The 21,353-nt window shown below is 36.0% G+C and overlaps 1 long non-coding RNA gene across 1 annotated transcript; it reads left to right on the forward strand.

Moving 5' to 3' along the window:
• Positions 1 to 356: 356 nt before the first annotated feature.
• On the forward strand, positions 357 to 20,010 carry LOC113460390 (uncharacterized). The gene is made up of 3 exons (XR_003382233.2): positions 357 to 486; positions 16,735 to 16,800; positions 18,186 to 20,010. It is a non-coding gene; the product is annotated as an uncharacterized LOC113460390 (long non-coding RNA).
• The last annotated feature ends 1,343 nt before the right edge of the window (positions 20,011 to 21,353 follow it).

Here is a 21,353-nt window from a genome sequence, read left to right on the forward strand (position 1 = left end):
GCTTCTGCTATTATAGTTTTCTTCATCTAACAATAAATAACATCAGCAAATTTGATCCTCAGACCAATCACACCCATCTAGAAAATCAGGCCTGAATATGCTCAGACCTTATCATAGTTTGAATTCTATAAGCTTAGATTATTGATATCTTCAAATATAGTCAACAGTGCAAAGCAATAAATCTGTTTAAAACAGTAGATTTAACGGATGACAAATTATTCATGCTTCAGCATGAAGCAAACAAAGTAAAGTTTTGTTTGTGTCTGCTAGGATGATTATATAACTCTGCAGTTCTTTATAGCAAATGTCTAATTATAAAAAAGCTAGATTTTCTTCAATACTCCCTACTGGTTTGTTATTATGTGCATGTATCAGCAGCTTGCGCTGAAGATGAATTGGGATAATCAGAACAGGCATCCCACTGGATTGAGTTATTGGAACATTGCTGCATCTGACTGAGGCCTCAGGAGGATTTATATCTCCAAGGTAAGAAGGAGGCAGCCAGAGATTGTATTTAGCTAAAGAACAAATGCCATGTTTGTGCCTGAGTGCCCCCAGAGTGTACTTGCTTTCTGAGCCTCTGACTTACTGGAAATAATGATAAAAGGCTGCAAGTCATTATAAGGAATCTACTTAATTTAAAATATGTATTTTTGTGGTGTTTAGCTTTGAAATAAGAGCAATAATTTCTTATTATAATTTTTTTTTTGTAAACTGTATTGCTTATGCTAAAAAAGACAGCAGAAAATGTACTCCAGTTTATGTTATTTAAACTGCTATGCTAATAGCAAGTAGCTGGTATTAGTCACCTTGAGAATTCAGGCTTAGCAAGTACAGTATAATTACTTTTTAAAATTCATCCCAGCTTTATTGTAAATCTTCAGCTATGCTTTTAATATATTATTTTCCTTATGTCTCATTTTTACAACCATTTATGCATATGCTTATTTTCATTTTCAGAATAGAGTCCTGTGAAAAGCCTAGAGCAGTTCCTGGTTTCTGCTCATGTTCTTGGGCTGAGAAGTAAATTCACATTCTACCGCATCTTTCTTCACTCCCATAGGGAAGATGTTCCTTTTCCTTGGTATGTCACAGCAATACCATAGAAAAAAAAGACTTAACTGGAGAGTGTAACCACTCCAGAGCAATTTTCCAACTATTTTATAAAGCTTCATGGACATCAAGGAACTTGAGAACTTTCTTCTAAGACTGTTCCTACACCAGTAGGTACAAAGTGATCTACGATTGTTCTGCCTGAACTAACCAAGGAAATGTAGAAATGAGCATTTATGTACCTCCCTCATGTCTGGAATCAGTCAGGTGTGGGTAAATGAGTTATCTGGATGAGTACGATATGTGCATCCTGCAAAGGAAAGTTGTTTTAAGTAGAATGTATTTTCTTCAAATGAAACTGCATTGTTTTTAAATCTGAATTTAGACCTACAAGGAGCTGTTCTTTGCCATATAGGCTTGTTAGACATACTTCTTCTAGCTCAGACTGCTGATCTTCAGTAATTTCTTTTTCAGAGTTGATATGCTTTCAAAGAAATAATGAATATTTTCTGCTTTTTTTCACTCACAAGCGAAGCCCAAACTTTTGTTAGAGACATTTGTGTTCTTAGAAATGCTGACCTTTTCAATGCACTGGCATTCACCCAGGCACTTAAACACTTGTCTCCTTGGAGTAAAGATGTGTTTAGTTCAATTTTGAACAGCACAGACACTTCCTTTCACATTTCACCACCCTAGTCAAACAAGAAAGGTACTGAGATCTTGACAGGCGCAGAAGAGTTAGAATGATGTAAAATGACCTTTGCAACAATATGTCTGTTGCTGTTGTAGTGATATAGGCTATTTATTATTATATAATGACTTTGCAACCTCTGTGTTGCAGAGGGTCATCTAAAGAATTCTTAGCTTTCTTTATTTTTGTCAAGACATGAATGGGGAATATGAATAAACATTTATCTTTATGATCTCTTTGTAAGTGATTAAAATAATGGATTATAATTTTATAGCCCCTCTGAAAAAAATCACTTCTGAGAAGCTGGTAAGAAGTGAAAGAGTAAGATTAGGATAGGAAAGGAGTTGAATAATTACTAGCAAAAAGTATCTGTTTTTAAAGTTTTGCACACATGAGAGGAAATTCTTCACAGACAGAAATAGAGGATTTGGTTTTATGCACTATGCAACTATATCAAATAGTTTCTTTTAAAGGAAGTTGATAATTTTTTCATGCACATCCCTCTCTTTTTTTTCTTTTAACAATAAGGCCTTCAATGGCTTAACAACTTGGCAAGTAAGGTTTAAGTGTAATCCCTGACAGAAGTATTAGAAACTTACAGAAGCTCAGTAGAATGGTGAAAGCAAAAGTAATTCAATCAGCCAGGAGCTGAGAACGGGATTAAAGTGCTGTAAAACAAAAGGACATTATTAAAGTTGTTTGGATCTTCTACATAAAAAACAAATTAACAGAAAACCCCAAAACTGGAAGAAACCAAACCTCTTGCTTTTCATTAACATTTTAATTCTTATTCAATCTTTTCCAGACAGCAGAATGTTTCTGCCCTTTGCAAATTAAATTCACTGGTGAGTAATGAAGTAATGTCAATCATTAAGTTGGATCAGCCAGGGAAAATCCTCAGGCTATTATATCCCAAAATACAAGTTTCCTCTTTCAGACTTCATGGTACCTGCTCTCTATTTTGTCATCTTTGATGAAATGGCATAGAACTAAAATGAGGAAGACTCTTCCTTTGTATGAGCCAAATGATATGCTGGAGTAGTGAAGGGCAGATTTTCCCCTATTATTTCATTTGTTTTGAAATGTCCTAGAATCAGATTTTTAATAAAGGACCATATTTGAATGCTTCCCTCCTGAACCCATAAATGAAGCCTCAAAAAATAGGTTATCCTGCACTTGGAAGGTAGGTCCTTAAATAAATGTGTGTTCTGTCCTTCAACAGATTCTCTCAGCTGGGGCTTTAGCATTCTCTGTTCAAGAAACCTGCAACTTTGTAAAATGTCCGCTGCAAACAAAATTTTTCTTTCTGTATCAAAGTAACATTAGAAAAATTCCAGGTGCTGGACTTACAGTTTTTGGTCTCATCGTGTCTTCTTTTATCTGGCAAGTGTTTGTCAGACACACAGTGTTGGATACAATGTTCATGAATGTCTTTGGCAAATATATCAACAGTGTAAAGGACAGTCATGGCTACTTTTATTTCCTCTCTTCCTATCTTGGTGTCTTATTGGAACTGCAGTGGACAACATAAAAATATCTCAAGTTATTAAGAATATTAGAAATTTGTTAGCTAAAAGATTTTAGCAGAGAGTTTATATGTAATTTCCCTTAATCACATGATGAAGAAAGGTATAAGACATCTAAGTACAAAGACACTGCAATTTTTTTTGTCTATTCTTTCTTGGTAAGGCAGGATCTTCTTTATGAATTAACATAGTGTGGGCAACAAGTGTATAAAGATTATTTCCCAGTGTGCTAGCATATCAACAGGCATTTGTCTTCCTTGGTTTTCAATTAACTTTTTTTTTCATTTTTCTTCCTTTTTTTTTTCTTTTCTTATCTTTTTTTTAAATTTTATTTTGTTGTTTGGGGTTTTTTCTTCTCATTTTAATCTTTTGTCTGATTTTAAATCAGTTCCAATTAGGAAATTTTACAGTATTAATGGCATTGTCAAATAACTTTCTGTGGAATATAAAATTTCAGCGATTGTGGCTTGCTCTAGCAGGTGCTATCATAATGTTTTTTAAAATGGTAGATAGTTGTGAATGATTTTATATGCTACCTGTCTTCAACACCTCCATGTTAATTGGTTTCATGTCAGCATGATTAGCTATTTAAGTGTTCCTTTTCTCCCAGGGGGAATTAGCATGTTATTTAAAAGAAATATATTCAGATTTATTCTATTCTTAAATATTTATATTCATGTTTTCTAATTTCAGAGAAGAGCAGGTTGCATATTTTTATCCTTTTCCTGACTGCCTTTACATCAAGTACTTATTGTGCAATCTTTGCTCTACTTTCGATCATCTACTTGACAGACTATTTCTTTTTATGGATGTAGTAAAGACAGCAAGGACAAGTGGAGTTATTTGTCCAAGGTGACTAAGCAACCTCAAGCAGCAGAGTCATGAAGGTAACAAAGGTCTTCTGAGACACACGATTCTTTATCTGTTGATGTGTTCAGACTCTTTGCTAGAGAAAATTGCTGTTGCTTTTGCCTTTTGTTGCTCTGCAGAACCAATGCATCTCTCAGGGAGTGAACCAGGCTTGGTTCCAGCTGGCACCTCATCAACCAAATTCCTCATAGTCAGATTGCAGGGCCTTTGTAGGAGATGTGCAAGCCAGAGAAAAGCCAGCTTCACTTTCAGAGTCTAGGATGAGTTTGGGAATGGAGCAGTTAGAGGGAAATACCACAGCTTTTTTACATTTAAACTGAGAGCTGAGCAGGGGTAGTATGGAAATCATTGAGAGACAATAAACGAGAAACTTCCAATCCTTCTTTAATTATTTAGATTTTCATTTTGGGGCTAGTTAAAAGGGCAAAGCACCACTTTAAGAGTTGCAACTGCTGTGGTCTGACTACATCTACTTATCTCTCCTTACCAGCCTACTAACTCCACACAAGAAATTAAATCCTCAGGATGTTAGGGGATACTTGCCCAAAACCTCTACAACTCTTTACCTATATTTCTAATAAACAAAATAAAAAGCAAAAATGCAGTCTAATTTTTATTATATCTGTTGTTTTTTTGCTTAGAGATGAAAAAAATATTTTTAGGAAATTTTTTTCTGACAAATTTAGTTCTTATGTATCATTCATGAAAAGACTGTGCATACTTAATCATTTGCTCACTATTAATTGTTGATTGAACATGTAAAAGTAAATGCAAAAAAACCCCAATGTAATGAAACATGGGATTTTAAAATATTTACTTGTTTTCAAGGTAGGCAATATAAAACATTAGAAACTAAGTAGTGTGGAAAAGACCTGAATATTGGCAATTTATAAACTGGTATAAAGATTTTTGTTTATTATTCTCTTATCAATCATGTTGGTCATTGCTCAGGGTAATGCAATCATGGTTTCTCTTTCCTGATCTGTTTAACAGCAATAGAGGGCAGTTGCAAGCCATGCACTGGACTCCAAGGAAGGAAGGAAGGGAGGAAGAGTGCAGTTCTCGTTCATTTTGATTTGCTGTTATTTTCTCTGTAACTGTATCCCATGCTGAACAGGTCATCAGACCTGTGTGCTACAGAAAGAAATGAAGAACCAATTTGCTCTAAATTGGCTTGGGCAAACTCTTTTATTTTGTCAAATTAGCCAGAATACTTGATTTCAAATTTATGACAACTTTTATGGGTTTTTTATGTTCCATGCCGAAGAACAGACCAGGCTTCATTTGACATAAAGTTGCTGATAAAAACTTAATTCATCAGGGTGCTTGAAGATACCTGAAAACAGCACAATAGAAGCAATCTGGACTGGCACTCTACATCATTTAGCCACACTCTTTTTGATCTGTCACTAGAAGCCATGCAGACAGTTTAACATATTGTCACACCAGGGCCAGATAGAGCTTTGAATGAGATAATTGGAGGGCTGGAGAGAGTGTTGCCAGCCCCGTGCAGCTGTACCAGCACTGAGCTGATACCACTATCTTGCTTTCGGGCTCTTAACTTAGTCTTTCAGCTTGACACCTCACTGAGCAGTGTGAACATGCAGTGTTCTGCGACCTGAGTGAACAACTGGATTTTGGCTGCATGTTAAAAAAGAGCATAAGATTTTACTTTGGTCTCTTAGACTGTTTTTCCTCATAGCTGGAACAGACGGATTTTTATCATTTTCAGTTTGGGTTGTATCTTCAGACAGATTTTTTTTTTTTACCATAAAAAATAAGATTAGAACCAGATCTGCTTTACAGTTTTCTATTATTTTTTAACTGAAAGGATTGGACTATTACAGCGTTAAAGGAAAAACACCATCAAACCAGCACATTCATTTTTTTACAATCAGACAAAAAAGTGTAGTTGCTTTTTTGAAATGATTAGTGAAATGCTGGCAATGAATTGCCATGAGAAATGGTTGCATTGCTACAAGCTATTTGGTGTATATATATCTGCACATGATGTTTCAATGATTTATCAGAGATATTAAATATTTAATACTTATTGGCTGAAGTAAACAATCAATACTCAATTGAAATCACTTTAGGCCATTTATTCCAGGGATCTGTACAGGACAAAATGAAAGATTTTAATCAGAATTGGCTTGAAAACTGTTAATGAACAGAAAACTCAATTTTTATTATATAATATACTCACAAAAATCTTTTTTATCTGCTTCTTGATGGCTTGGACGCTTCATTGCGTCTGTGAAAAGGGTTTGTGGAATCACAATCTGTATATGAAACTTCTCACAGTCTCAAGCTCACAGAGTGTTTGGTTGCTCATAATAATCTGTGTAAATATTTATGATTATTTTGAAACATGTTAGAAGCAGTTCTAAGCTAAAAAATTGAAAATTAGAGCCATGAGCAAGAAACAAGGGTCAGCAATGCAATCATCATTCTTAAGATATTGTCAGGTAAAACAGGTTTTAGCATGCAACTCATGTATAAGCAAATTTACCAATAATCACTTCCTTACACTCTTCACAAATTATTTGCCTTTTGAATTTCTGTCAGATTTTAAAACCCAATACAGTGGTCAATACCAGCCTATTTTTTACTGTCAGTCACACTTTCTGATTTTCAAATACTTCCTTTTAGCAGTGAGGGAGAATGCATAAAGCACTGCAACACTCACATCCTATTGAAACATTTCTGCTTCTGCTAAATTGCATTACAACCACTTGTTTGTGTTAAAAGAGTTTAATATTTTGACTCTCTAGAAGAATATCAGAACTATGGCTGAAATACATGTTGCATGCATCATACAGAAGTTACCAATTAGGACAGGTTCAATACATTTTCCCATTATGTTCTAAATGCTGTGGAAAAAGTTAATTGACCATTATCCAAATCCTAGCCATCTTTTCTTTTCTTCAATGTTCATCTCTTGGCATAGGATTTGATGAATTTCCAGCACTTGGCTTATATCCCTTTTCTGTGAGATAAAGTATGCATCCAAAATGTTGAACCAGTCCTCTCATAGCTGTTCAGTAGCCAGAAGAGAGTTCTGTAAAATAACTGCAGTTTCTAGAACTTTCTCATTTCTTGCCTTGTTTAGGGAAAGAATTTGGTCAATGTCTAACTGGCTCTCAACAGTACCAATCATAATTTGATCCAGTTGAGAGCTTCTGCGTTTGCTGTAGTGAAATGTTTAAAAATATGAAACAGACATCACTCTGTGCCAGGTTTTGTTTAGATGCTGATGCTCTGCCAACAGACAGAAGATGGAAACCTACTTTGTGAAAATAATCAGACTTGGAAGGGGTCAAACTGCTTATTACATTATGGTATTAGGCTGATTTAGCTTGTTAATGCATTTGTACTGCTTAAATAAATCTTTGAAATGTGCCCTTTGGATTCATACATGAATGTTTTAATGGAGATCCCCCATCAGGGGTTACATGGCACAAAATCTTTGATACACACTCTATGCTTATATACTACATGGCACTGTTTTCTCTGCTGTTTGCAGGATATTATACACACTTTTTATAATACTGTAATTTAGAATCATGGCTTATTATGCTGACTTTTAATATCTGAACCTCAAATTTTCCCACATGAATGTGATTGAAACTACTCTAAGCAAACCTTCCACAACTGTGTATATTTCTTCAGAATGCCACCCCCTGTTAAACAGGTCCCCCCACCTGTAGAGCATACTAAGAACTCACCATCCAGACCAGGACAGAGGTGACACATCTGTTCACATGCTCTTATGGCCAAACCACAAGCAGGAAAGGAAATATTTAATGATGTACTTCATGTTGCTGCTTAACAGGAGACAAAAAAAATGGAGAAGGAAAGCTAACAGCTCTACAAATCTGGGCAAGATTCAATATCTGGCCTTTCACTAATTTCAGCAACAGCCATCCGTGGCTGTGGGGAGGGTCTCTGTCCTGCAATCATGGAGTGATGTAGCAGAGCACAGACCAGACACAGAGTAAGATCCAAGGAGGTTAATGGCTGATTCTATAAAATAACATCAACATGAAGAAAGGATTAATATATCCCTAGCAGAATGCCTGTGACTGGTAATGAGGTATTTCTGCCTCCATGAGGGTGTTCTGAGATGGGTGTAGAAATCCAATTAAAAACTCACCGCTCATTTCTGGGATGTGTCCAACAAGACTTGCATGCCTCATTAGGGTAGCTCATTGTCTACATGCTGCAGATCTGGGGACACAGATTCTGACAGGTTATATTCCTTGCTACCCTAAATCTATTTATAGAATCACTTAATTTGGTGCTTCTGTAAATCTTCATATAGATTTATTTGGCTTGGAGGCAAGGAAAAAAGAAGCCCTAGGACTCTGTAGAGAAACAATCTCAAGAAAAAGTGTTTCAGTGTTTCCTGTGTCCCCAGTCACTATCTGCATTGCACATAATTTAAGCACTATGTATACTATGCATATAGTTGGGGGCAGGTATAATGGTATCATTTCAGTATTAATTTTCAGTAAAATTGTTAAGGGCTTTACTGAAATTCTAAAATCTGCTCGAGATGGTTTTGGGTGTTGTCAATGTAGCTTTGGGAGTGGAAAAGAAAAGATAGTAAAAACCCTCCTTTCTCATGATAAAAATCCAACATGGCTCTGAGTATTTTAGCCCCATTATTAATTACAACTGTAGAATTGAAAATGCAGTCTTGCTGAATGAAAGGTGCACTTTTTTAATTTTTAATTTTTAGATTTTAAATTTTAATTTTTTTTTTTATTTTTAATATCTGTAGTTGTATTTCTTCTGAACATGTGGAGAAGGATGTGGTAATAATGCTCAAATTTCAGGTCAATTGGGATGTTTTTATTTGATGATATTTGTCAAGTTCTTAAGATATTGCAGAGATGTTTCTGCAAATCTTGCTAAACACGTCAGCATGTTCTTCATTAATTATACATTCTGTACTGCACAAATACCATGAAGCCTTTTGGAAATGAAGTAATTTTTTTATTTTTTATATAGGAATAGGTATCTATAATATCTATTCATTATACTCCATAAGTTTGCTGTAGGACTCAAGTGAGGCAATGAATATTTCTTGCCATCCAAAAAAGAAGTAATCATTTTCCTAGCTGTCCTATGCAGAAGATACTTTTACTTTATCAGCTCCATGGTATTATTTGTTTCACTACACTCTCTTCAATCATCTAAACCTTTAACTGTAGTTTAATTTTATTTGTTTTAGTGACTACTTTCCATTTTTCATTAGACATGTATTATTCTCTTATATGAGGAAATGCAACCATTAGATCTTGATTCTGAGACATTTTAAAGACTCCTACTTTTGTAAATAGAAATACTATATTTATGAGACTTTGCTTTTTATTCTGATGTGATTGAGTGATGTATCTAGAATAAAGAAAAATTCTTCTTGATTCCTTAGAATCAAGCCTCAGTTTATCACAGGTCCTTAATACATCCTTTACAAGTATGCACCTGTGATTAACTGAAACCGTGCTCTGAAACATTGGTTTAGAGTACTCTCTATAGAGGACCATTTTAAAATAAAATATTTGCACACATGATGATATTTCTTAAAAAAATTTATAGTAAGCTTGGTAAAAAAACCCCAAAAATTGTCTTCATATTAATTGTTCTGGAATCCTACTTGTTTAATGAAAATGAAGAAACAGGAATACAAATAATATTTTCTAAAGGGAAACAGATAAATGAAAATTATTCCTACATTCATATTTGAAATATCTTTAGTGAATTACTAGATACAATTGATACCATTGCAGCTATTTTTTTCCTAACACATCTCTATTTTTAAAAATTATTTGCTATTATTTTGCATAAATACTTTTGTTTTTACTGCATTTCTTAAACAGTATATTAAATTTACACACAGACAGCAACAAAAATTGAATCCATTAACTCTCCATGACAAATGGTTTAATACTGATGAAGTAGTCATTGGAATCTTTCCTGCAGCCACAAGAAGCTGCTGGCTTATCAGCTGGAAACAAAGAAGGATCATAAAACATTTCGCAGCAAAGCCAAGAAGAATGATTTGATAACTAAGCCCTCCAGTAATTGAAAACATATAACCCATATACTTCTGAATTATAGCTGTGACTAATCTTTTATGAAATAATTTTTTCCTCCCAAATACCCTCTACAGTGCAGCAGAAGTGCCTGTGAGTTAGCGGGATGCTCTGATATAGTCATCATTCAGGATAAGCAAAGTCCCCAACAGTTCCTACATGCTCTTATATCTAGTAATGTGTTGCTTGGCTTTATGTCTTTCCTGTGCTCTCTTCCCTGGATGCCAATTCCTTCCCCTACCACTAGCAACCATACAACCTAAAAGGCAAACTGGAAAGAGACAGAAAAATTTCATTTTGTGGTCTTCCTTGAAGTCACATTTTATTTATATTTCTATCCTTCAGGCAGTTGCATTCATGAATACAATAATATGAAAGGTGAATAAACGAATAGTTAAGAACATTTTTTCATCAAACAGTTCCTTAATTTACATTAATTAAGGAATGTGGTAATACAGGTGGAATATTAAAACTTGGGTTTAGGTAAATCAGTTAAATTTGATGAGTCATTAGCAGTAGTTTTGTCAGACGCTTGTTCCTTGACCTGCATGGGTTAAGTGGGTGGTCTTTTTCATGGGTCTACACAGATTGCAGAAAATACTGTCACAGTTGATGTGATCTGGCAGAAGGGATGGATGAACTTCCAAAGACCCATTGTATAGTAATATCCAGATAATTAAATCTCAGAGCTTTATGAACATCTTACTACAGGATGAAAATGACCTAAAAGGCAACTTTTAGCCATGCTTTTTATCAGATATTATTTTCTATGTAAGATATTTAGAATAATTTTATTAACATGGCACTTGCAAAGATATCTTGGATCAGACTATCCTGTTCTTGCTAAAACAGGCACCAGCATTTATTCAGCTTGCTTTAATAGCATAAAACTCCATCTCAGATCATCAGTCTTTGTTATGAGTCTTTCAAGACGGTTTCACTACTTCGGTTTCTCAGCAGGACACCACACTGTAATTTCCAGCACAACCTCCCCTGTGTCATATATTACTGTGAAACAAGGCCCTACAGTTTTGTACCAAGTATTGTTACTGATTTAGGATAGTTTAAAAAGGGTAAAAAAAAAAGTATTCAACATGTTATGTCATTGTCCTCAACAGGATTCTTTTAGTGTTTTCTATTAGCATATTACCATCAGGAGAGATGTTATAGCGTGGGAGCTTCTGCTTTCAGATTCTTTCTAAATTCTTTTGAAAAATGACATATGGTAGACACATTTTTAAAACTCTAAAGCTCAAACATCAGAAGCAAAATACAAATATTAACATAGTTAGCAGATTTTTTAGGAATCCTTCTGTATGCTTGGCTCAATCAATGTTTATTACGATGTAGCCAGTTTAGCATTTTATTATGCTTCATACTGATATTTTGCATTATACAAAAAGAGTTTTCTTTACTAATTTTAAAACAAAAATTTAATTTCATTGAAAAATAAGCTTCATAAAAAATCTTAATTTATTATTACATGAATATTTCAATTAAACTTGTGTAACAATATTGAATTCTGCTGTAAGCAATTTCTGAAATAACCTGTGAAAATGACTGGAAATGAAAGAAATTGTAGTTCAAGCTCTTCTAACTCAATACAAGAGAGGAGTAGTTCCCCAACTTCACTTTTGAAGCAAAGATGGAGCAAAATCTCTAAAGACAGTAAAATTACAGGAGGGAAGCTCTTTTTTTTTTCTTTTTCCCCCAGAATCTACTGTTTAGACATCAGTGAATTTCTTTGAGGAAGGAGCAGATTTCTATATGAGAGATTTTGCTGCCAGTTAAGAGTAGAAACAAAAAGACAGCAGAGCTTCCTATCAGGCTATAGTAACTGAAGTTCTGTGAGTTCTTAGAGGAATAGAAATCAAGGCATAGACAGAAGCCACTTTTTTCCACATCTTTTGTGTTTTATGCATTTTCTATTTCCTGGTGTCTGCCTGTGTTCTTGAATGATTAAATTCCATTCTTATTAGACCCTCACTGTAAATGGTGCTAAGGTAACTTGAATTTTACTGTTTCTGATAAAATGAGGAGGTGTTGGTTCCATCTTTTGCTTTTGTTCAGCAATTGTACTTCAATTATAAAAAAAACCCCAAGCAAACAAACTGAATCAAACCTAACCAAACCAACCAACAACCAGCCAATGCACCCCTACTCCAAAACCCACAAAAAAACCCCAAAAAACTCCTCAAACAAATAAGTAAACAAAAAAGATTGAGCAGTATTTCCCCCATCATGTCTCTGTATCCCTGCACCCAAATGTAAATATACACTTGCCTAGGAATTTATAGAAAAAATACTGTTAACTTCTCTAGTTTGCTTGTTTTGTGTTCATTCTCCAGTTGAGGTTTTCTGGTGCCTAAAGAATGTGAAAGAGTGAATTTTGCCAGTGGCCCCCTTAATCACTTATCATTAGGTAAATGCCAATGTAAATGTCACAAAAGGAATCCTAATTAAAAAAAAAAATTGCAAAGGACATTTTGTGTTTAACAATAGTATAGGACAAGAGTCACTACATGCTCTTATATCTAGTAATATGTTGCTTGGCTCTATGTTTTTTCTGTGTTCTCTTCAGTTTAGAAGGTTGTCAAATTAAGCCAAGTCTTGAGATTTTTCACACACCTCCTCAGGGGATGGAGCATATTCTCTTGACAAGCCCTGTCCTTAGGCTTGTTTCTCCATGAAATGAATATAGATTCAGAACATACATCTTCCTTCCTGAACAGAATATCTGTTGAGTAGAAATTCACCCCTGGGGCTTCAGACACCTTCTTCCTTGCTCTTGCCCTGCACTTCCAAATCCGATAACAGGTGATTTATCACCTAATCCCTGAATACTCTCTTGTGGGGATACAAACCCACAAATGGTAGTTAATGGTGACTTTTGAAGACCTCTCCTAGCTTGCTGGGTTTCACGAGAGCATAACAGTTGTGTAAACTAATGTATTTAACCACCAATTTTTTTCCTTCTCTTTGTATCATCCTTTTTTTTTTTCAATTCTGTAGACTTAGAGTATAATGAGAGATCAGTAAGGCTATCTTTAGTATGCATAAATGACTTTCAGAAAATAAAAAAACCAGCTAAACTGTTCAAAATTGTCTCTTACAAGAGTTCTAAAAATCTATTTTTAGTGAAAGTAATATTTTTTCAATCACTCAATGATTCTATATTAGAAAATAAGAGACTTTCTATGAGATTCTTTGACCCGGTTTATTTTAGGATAAATACTTAATTCAGTATAAATATTAGTGGCAATAAAAAGGAATAGGATGTTACTAGAATAAAGATTTTAAATGTGAAGACACACAAATAGTACTGTGATTTTTTGCTGGGTTGAAAGAGCCAAGTGTTGGATAAAATTCATCTTTTCAGACTGCAATTGTAGAAGGAAATTTTATTTAGTAAATTCTGGACAATATCAAATTGAAAAATATCCATTTGTGAGAAGAAGTTTTGAGTTTAAAAGATCCACTTCAGTTTGCTAAACAGACAAAAGGAATCTATCATATACAGCTTGCCTTACAAAGGACTGGTTTTTGTAGGTGTGATTGTGTTTTTATATGTTTACATTGGTACTAATTCTGTAGTAACACGTTTAAGAAGGGGTAAAACCTGCTGCACAACAGGTTCTGGGAAAGAGGAATGAGAAAATGTAAGAGAAGCAACCCTGCAGACCCCAAAAGAGGGAAAGGCGGTGCTTCAGCTGCCAGATCAGACCTGTGGAGATCGTGGTTATGGAGGCTGACTTTCTGTAGCCCATGAAGGTCCATGGTGGAGCAGGCATCCATCCTCAGACCATGGAGATCCACATGCCAGGAGGAGAAGGTGCATGTAAGCTCAAAGAAGTTGCAGCATGTGGACAGACCATGCTGGAGCAGGGAGCATCCTGGCAAGACTGTGAGCCCACTGGGAGCCATTTGGGAACTCATGCTGGAGGAGTGTTCCCGAAGGACTGCATCCTGTGGGGGAACCCACACCAGAGAAGTTACTGAAGAATGAGAGGGAACTATGAGGGAGTAGGGGAAATATAAAGAGGAAAAACTGGCAGAGATAATGGTTATGAACTGACTGAAACCTTCATTCCCCAACTCCCCACACTGATGGAGGGGAGGAGGTAGAAATATTCATAGCAAAGTTTAGACAGGCAGCAAATTTAACCCCCCACTAGTTCTCATCCTTCTTCTATAAGAACATGTCAAAAGTCACTTACTGAGATCTCCTGCTTTGATTTTAGACCAATTAACATGCAACAACAACTACAGTCCTCTATCTGTTAGGATAATTAAAAAATAATAAAAGCAAATTTTAAGTGAAATTTGCGTCTTACCAAGGCCAAGGAGGATTACTTAGACCCTCTACATAATATCATTTTCAACTTTGCTTTTCTTCTTTTCTATATTTGCCTCTATGTTAGCAGGGAACAGAGCAATTCAGCACAGAACAATTTTCTTGCCTCTCTGAGGCTTCCATTGCTGACTTCCTGTTGCATTGTGATTGACTTACAGCCCCACTAAGTACTGTTATGTAGCATTGCAAAAATAAAACACATAGTCAAAATATTGTTTTATTTACACAGTCTGAATGATAGAGAAAGCTAAATTAATATTGTGTTTTTCAGCTTAACACAGACAGATGGTAGAAATATCTGAACTGAAAATTTTGTTTGATTTGGTAAGTTCTGTGCCCAGACAAAGTTAGGAAACAACTACTTATTTTTGAAATGGGGCTTTTTTTTCCACATTGAAATATGATATATATATGCTTCCCACAAGGCTACAGAGGCAAAAGCATATAGACTTACATTATCCTCAAATTATGCTGTAGCAGTTTTTGTCTTCAGAATCTCAGACTACTTTTACATTTAATTTCACCAGAAAATAATGTTCCTTTGTTCCTCTCAGAGGGCTACTCTACCCTCTGGGGTGATGTGAATTGTTTGAAGAAATGCAGAAACACTATACCCAAGGGAAGTGTCTGTCTTGAATTGCCCTGCAAATCTGGGTGTGTATTGCAGGATTTCTCATACACACAGCCAGTCCCATCCTGCCTTCAACCTTTCTCAGAACTTAGGAAACAGGGGTGGAGCAAACAAAGTCTTGCATGGTTTATACTGAGAACCTGATATTCAAGTATTGATAGCAGTCATCAGAGAGATCACTTGTGTATGGTTGTGGTTTTGTGCTCATATGAATATAGTCCTATGAAAATCCACGCTTCTGACTCCAAATTAGGTATTTCATTAACTCACTCTGTCAATAAATTACCACATTTTTACAAGACTTAAGCCTAGAAAAATGCCCAATAGTCAAAGTCAAAAATTGAACAAATGTGGGAAAAGCTTGAACACTGATTGGAAAAGCTTCTGGCCTCAGATTTCTTTTTAAAGCAGCATGAAGAAAGCAGTTACAGATTTGCAAAAGGGTCAGGGAAATGATTTATTGTCTGTGGTTTTAATCTTTATTTTTCATATTAACTAATATGTTTCAGTTGCTTTGCATGGAGAATGTAGAACAACCATCAACAATACTTACTGGTCCATTAGTCTGGGTAGGTGAAAAAGTTTCTTTGTGGAGTTGAGGAATGAATCTGTACCGTGCTATTAAAGCATTATAAATATGGCTTGAATACTCAGGATTTTGGACAAATTGGTTTCTCTGTATCCTAGTCAGCAAGAATTCAGAGAAAGGATACTGATCTTAGTATTTTAGCCACTCTGTATTGGCAAAAATGCCTGATTGTTACTTCCGCTCATCCTCATTTTCTCTGCTGCAGAGTATAGAGCAAGTACTTAAAGAGGGCTGGATGGGTTTTCCTGTCAAAAAATAGTCTGCATAAAACTAGAATAATAAAACAGAAAATAGAATAATAAAACATAGCACTTCAAAATGTGCAGATCTATCTCATGTGGGATTAACATAATGACTTCAGTGGAGTAACTCCATAAGTACACTGCTGGATGTCACTAAACCCACAGCATTCAATGCAGAGCTAGTCATTGTCTCCCACAGAGTTTTGACTCGCTAATTTAAAAACTAGAATGATCATATAAGTCCATTATGCTTCCAGTCTGTAGAAGAAATAAATCTGGAAGAAGGTTCTAAACAACTGTGCTGCTCAGCAGGACTATATACATATTCCCAGACTAAAAGTTTGTTTCCAAAAATGCTATTTCTTTGCTATGGACAACCTCTTCATGTATATAAAGGTAGTGGGAGAATTAAAAACCAAAATATTATTTTGTGACTGATCTTAACAAACTCTGTCTTAATTTACATTTGAAGTTTGTATTGGGTTTGCATGGCCAGGTTTTGGTGTGTGGGGGGCTAGAGGGGTTGCTTCTGTGAGAAAATTCCAGAAGCTTACCCCATGCCTGACAGAGCCAAGGCTCCAGGACCGGCCCACTGCTAGCCAAGGCCAAGCCCCTCAGAGAAGGTAATAGGCCTTCTGTGACGAGATATTTAAGAAAGGCAAAAAAATGTCTTTCAGGTTTAACTATGCTCCAAGAAGAGAGGAGTGAAAATGTGCAAGAGAAACAGCTGTGCAGACACCCAGGTCAGTGGAGAAGGAGGGGCAGGCCGTGCTGCAGACACCAAGCCAGGACTCCCTTGCAGCCCCTGGTGTAGACCATGTGCAGCAGCTGTGCCCCTGCAGCCCGTGGAGGTCCATGGGGGCAGAGACCCACCTGCAGCCTGGGGAGCACACCCACACCAGAGCAGCTGGATGCCTGAGGGGGCTGTGACCATGGGAAACCCACACTGAAACAGGGCCCTGCAGACCCACAGGGAGAGGAGCCCACACTGGAGCAGGTTTCCTGGTAGGACTTGGGACACTGGGAGACCCACACCGGAGCAGCCTGCTCTTGGAGGACTGCCCCCCATGGGAAGGGACCCACACTGAAGCAATTCATGAAGAGCTGAAGCCCATGGGCAGGAATCAAGTAAGAGAAGTTCGTGGTGGGCTGTCTGCTGTGGGAGGGTCCCCATGCACGAGCAGGGGAACATCTCCTCTCCCTGAACAAAAGCAGAAACAAAATGTAATTAACTGATTGCAGCCCCCATTGCCTGTCTCCTGCACTGCTGGGGGAGGACCTACAGCGTGAGAAAGAGGGAACAGTGAGTGGAAGTTGAGTTTTTAAGATTTTTTTTTAGTTCTCATTATCCTGCTCTAATTTTCATTTGTAATAAATTCAATTGATTTCCCCAAATTGGGTCTTTTTGCCCATTACAGTAATCAATGAATGATCTCTGTCCTTACCTCAACTCATGAGCCTTTTGTTTCCTCCCTTGTCCAGTTGCCATTTGTTGTTGCCATGAGCCATTTGTTTCCTCCCATGTCCCAGTCCCAGAGGGGAATGATGGAATGGCTTTGGTGGGTACTTGGCTTCCAGCCAGGATCAACCCACCACAAAGGGAATGCCTGGGACATGTTTACCTAAGCCAAAGTGTCAGCCTGTTGGGGAACCTCTTGTTTCCTACAGCACACATTTACCAATGAAACATTTCTTTTAAGACAATGGATATTGTAAAGTCTTCTTATAAGCTTCATGATCTCTCTCAGAGGAATGTACCTATTCAATTGTGCAAGACCACAAAGTTCTTCAAAACATTATAATAGACTCAAATGCCTATGTAAATCAGAGTTGTGGAGAAACCAACCTTTTGAAAAGTCCGTTTTTCTCTTTTCCATTGGTAGTGAATTCTTGCATAGCCTGTTGTATTTATAATCTTATTTATTTATTTTTACTGCCCATTTTAGAACAATTATTCTGGATTTTCACATGAAAGTCTCTCTACTACAGTTACCAGAATATATTTTTCAAAAATCTGAACTTTGGCTCACTTGTAATATTCTTTTCCATGTTTCTCAAAGTAATATTTGTAGCCTCCAAAACTGAATTTCCAAATCCAAATCACAAATCCAACCCATTCTCTTTCTAGTTTTCCATCAGAAGAGGAAGAGATGGGGAAGAAAAGAAGAAAAGACCTTAACTTTGGTGCTGGAATAAGATGACCCCACTGTGCTGATTCTTTCAAGATTTCTTGAGAATTGTCTGAAGCATTTACAGCAAAACCAGTGTTGAACCCCCTTTGTGGAGCACTTGCAAGCAGCCATATGTGGAGACAAAAAATGCAGAGATGCAAATCTGTGCTCATAGAAACTTTTTTATATTGGATGAACTGATCTAAGACTTGATTTTAAACTATAATGTAAAATTTGCCTGTCCTTATAGCATCTTCCAAGTTCTGTATACACTGGAGGCTCAAGCATTTTGCTACTTTAGCAGCATGCAAAGGCAGCATGGGTGAACCAAATGACAGTGTGCCATGATCATTGCTGCCTCATGGAAGCTGTTGCTGAAGTACATGGTGCAGTACTTCCTGGCAATACCACAAATGGCTCCTGTCACCACTGGTGATAAGGAGCTCTTGTGACATTTAGATATTTTGTTGCCTTTTTTTAAAAATTATTTTATTACACTTTCTGTTTACACTTTGATAGCTTTTCTAAAGCAAATAATAAACAGAGATGTCTTTTGCACTACATACATAAAAGGATAGGGCTTGCCTGCTGTATGTTCTAGTCTCACAGGACTCAGATCAGAGAGCTGGCTTAATTCACTGTCATTTAAAACCAGATGTTTTTTTCTGGCACATTGTCTTGCAAAAGCAGCAATGAAATCCATCAGATGGTACTCAGGGAAGCTCTAGTGCATTAAATTAAATACCACAAAGTAAGAACAATGAAGAACTGAAAATAAATCCTAAAAAAGAAATACGCATAAACAAGAGACATTTTCCTCAACCCTCTACTAAGTGATAAGTTCAAAGGAGGTCTTTAATACAAATTTGCCAACAAGATGGAAAGCTATTTCCAAAGTGAACTTTGTATTGGTTCTGTATGGCTGCTAAACTACTGAACTGAAATTTAAAGCTGTTTGCCCCAGATGTGTACCTGGCCCCTCTATAGAGGGCCATGTTCTATTCTCTAGATAAAACAGGAAAAAGTAGATCAGTGTAAATATAGGGGGGATGGGTTAGGGTGTCCTTTTCCTTTTCCTTTTCCTTTTCCTTTTCCTTTTCCTTTTCCTTTTCCTTTTCCTTTTCCTTTTCCTTTTCCTTTTCCTTTTCCTTTTCCTTTTCCTTTTCCTTTTCCTTCTTTCCCTTTCCCTTTTCCTTTCCCTTTTCCTTCTTTTCCTCACTAATAACATTTGGATAGCCAGCTCTAAGTTATGCTGCAGACTTTGTGTGCAGCATGACAGATACACAAAGGACACAAAACATATCACATATTAGGTAAATTTCCTCATCAGTTCCTTGATAAAAGTCAGCTTCAGCTAATCCTAAATGATATAAATTCTGATTTCAAGCTCCCTATCTAAACAAAGTAACTCCACTAATTCATCAAACCCGAGAATCTGCATTGAAGTTTCAAAGCTTTGATTGTTCTTCATCAAAGATATCATTGCTAAAAATGTGAAGTAAAGACTTTTCTACTTGTGCTGGCAAATAAAAAAAATTATGAAACCTCCAGGCTGAGAGAAATATAGTTTAATTATCTAAAGTGTATACCAATCACCAGAATGATGTTCATATTCAAAAAGAAAGTCCAAGTAAACAAGAGAACTCAGAGAATCAAATGAGTAACTATGAATAATTTTAGGAAAATTTATAACAGAGAAGACAATTCAAGGAAGAAAATTCTATCAAGAATATCCTCATATAAATCAAAGTTAAGAAATATAATAACAATAATAATAATAATAACAACAATAATAATAATAATAATAAAGATAATAATAATCCTTTGCAAAAGGATTTTTGCAAGCATTTTTTTTTCCTTTTGCAAGCAAAGTTGTTTAAAATGAGAAATGTTAGAAGTACCACAATGAAAAGCCATTGTGGTAACTGGTGATGATATAAAGTCAAAAAGAAAGTCATACATGTAGTGTTTAACACAACAGTTTGACAAAATTTACAAAAGTTAACAACAATGACTTGCAATAACTCAGTGCATAAACATAAAATGTGAATAAATGGGCCTTCTTTCTTTTTCATTCACTGTGTAGTATCTGTTTATCCTAAGGCAGTAGATTGCAGAATTTTAATTCTCTTCCTTTAAAAGATGCTTTATTTTTCTGCTTTTTCATCTTTCTTTCACAGTGAGTCCATTTCCTTCCCATATTGTTCTAAACTGTAGTAGTCCATCTTTGCTTCCCCTCAGCTTCTGATGCTAACACAAAAAATTCTAAAATGAACTCATCCTTCAGACATCATGTGAACAGCATGAAAGCAAGATGCAACAATTCAAAGTAATGCTTGTGGTACTGAGAATGTTGCAATATTTTCCCTCCCAGATACTGGGGTGCAAAAAAAAAAATGCTGAATCATTTTCTCAGATTTGTCAGACACTTCTCAACCTCTCTCACAGAGTCTATTCCCTCCTAGACTTTGCATACTGTTGTGTAAATGTACCAAGGCCTCCTTTATCCAAGAATAATATGTGGGAAAGTGCCTCTTAAATTCATAAGCACTCATGTGGATTTGAGTAACTGTGCCCCATATGCCACAGGGTCACTACTGCACCCCTGTCATGCCTGGACACTGTTTGGATCCCTGAGTAACACTTCATTTTATATACCTTCTACATATTGAGAACTAGTGGGAAAAAAACATAAATTAGAACTGTAGCACTAGAGGGCACTACAACCTCCAAGATAATATTGGACAAAATTTTCCTCTAAAAGCAATGAACAAATATAGTGAAAAACGTTCCACTAATTTTGCTACATTTGAACAGTCTACAGAAGTGGCCTAAGAGTGACTATCAGTGATTTATTAAAAAAAAAAAAAAAAAAAAACAAAAAAAAACAAAAACAAAAAAACAAAACCCCGAAACCAAAACCCAAATTATTTCTCTTTCCTTTTTATTTTATGATTCATATGACTAACCAAATCCATGGGAGTGGATATTGAAAAGTACATGAGACTTTTTTAGATGCAAAGAAACAGTAAGAGATGGAAAATGAACAAGGAAAGAAAATAAGCAGAAGGAAACTTAGTAGACAATAGCAGATTAGCAGATGATTTTGTTTCAGTGTGATATTT

This window comes from Zonotrichia albicollis, chromosome 4 (assembly GCF_047830755.1).
Source record: "Zonotrichia albicollis isolate bZonAlb1 chromosome 4, bZonAlb1.hap1, whole genome shotgun sequence".
Classification (NCBI taxonomy): Eukaryota; Metazoa; Chordata; class Aves; order Passeriformes; family Passerellidae; genus Zonotrichia; species Zonotrichia albicollis.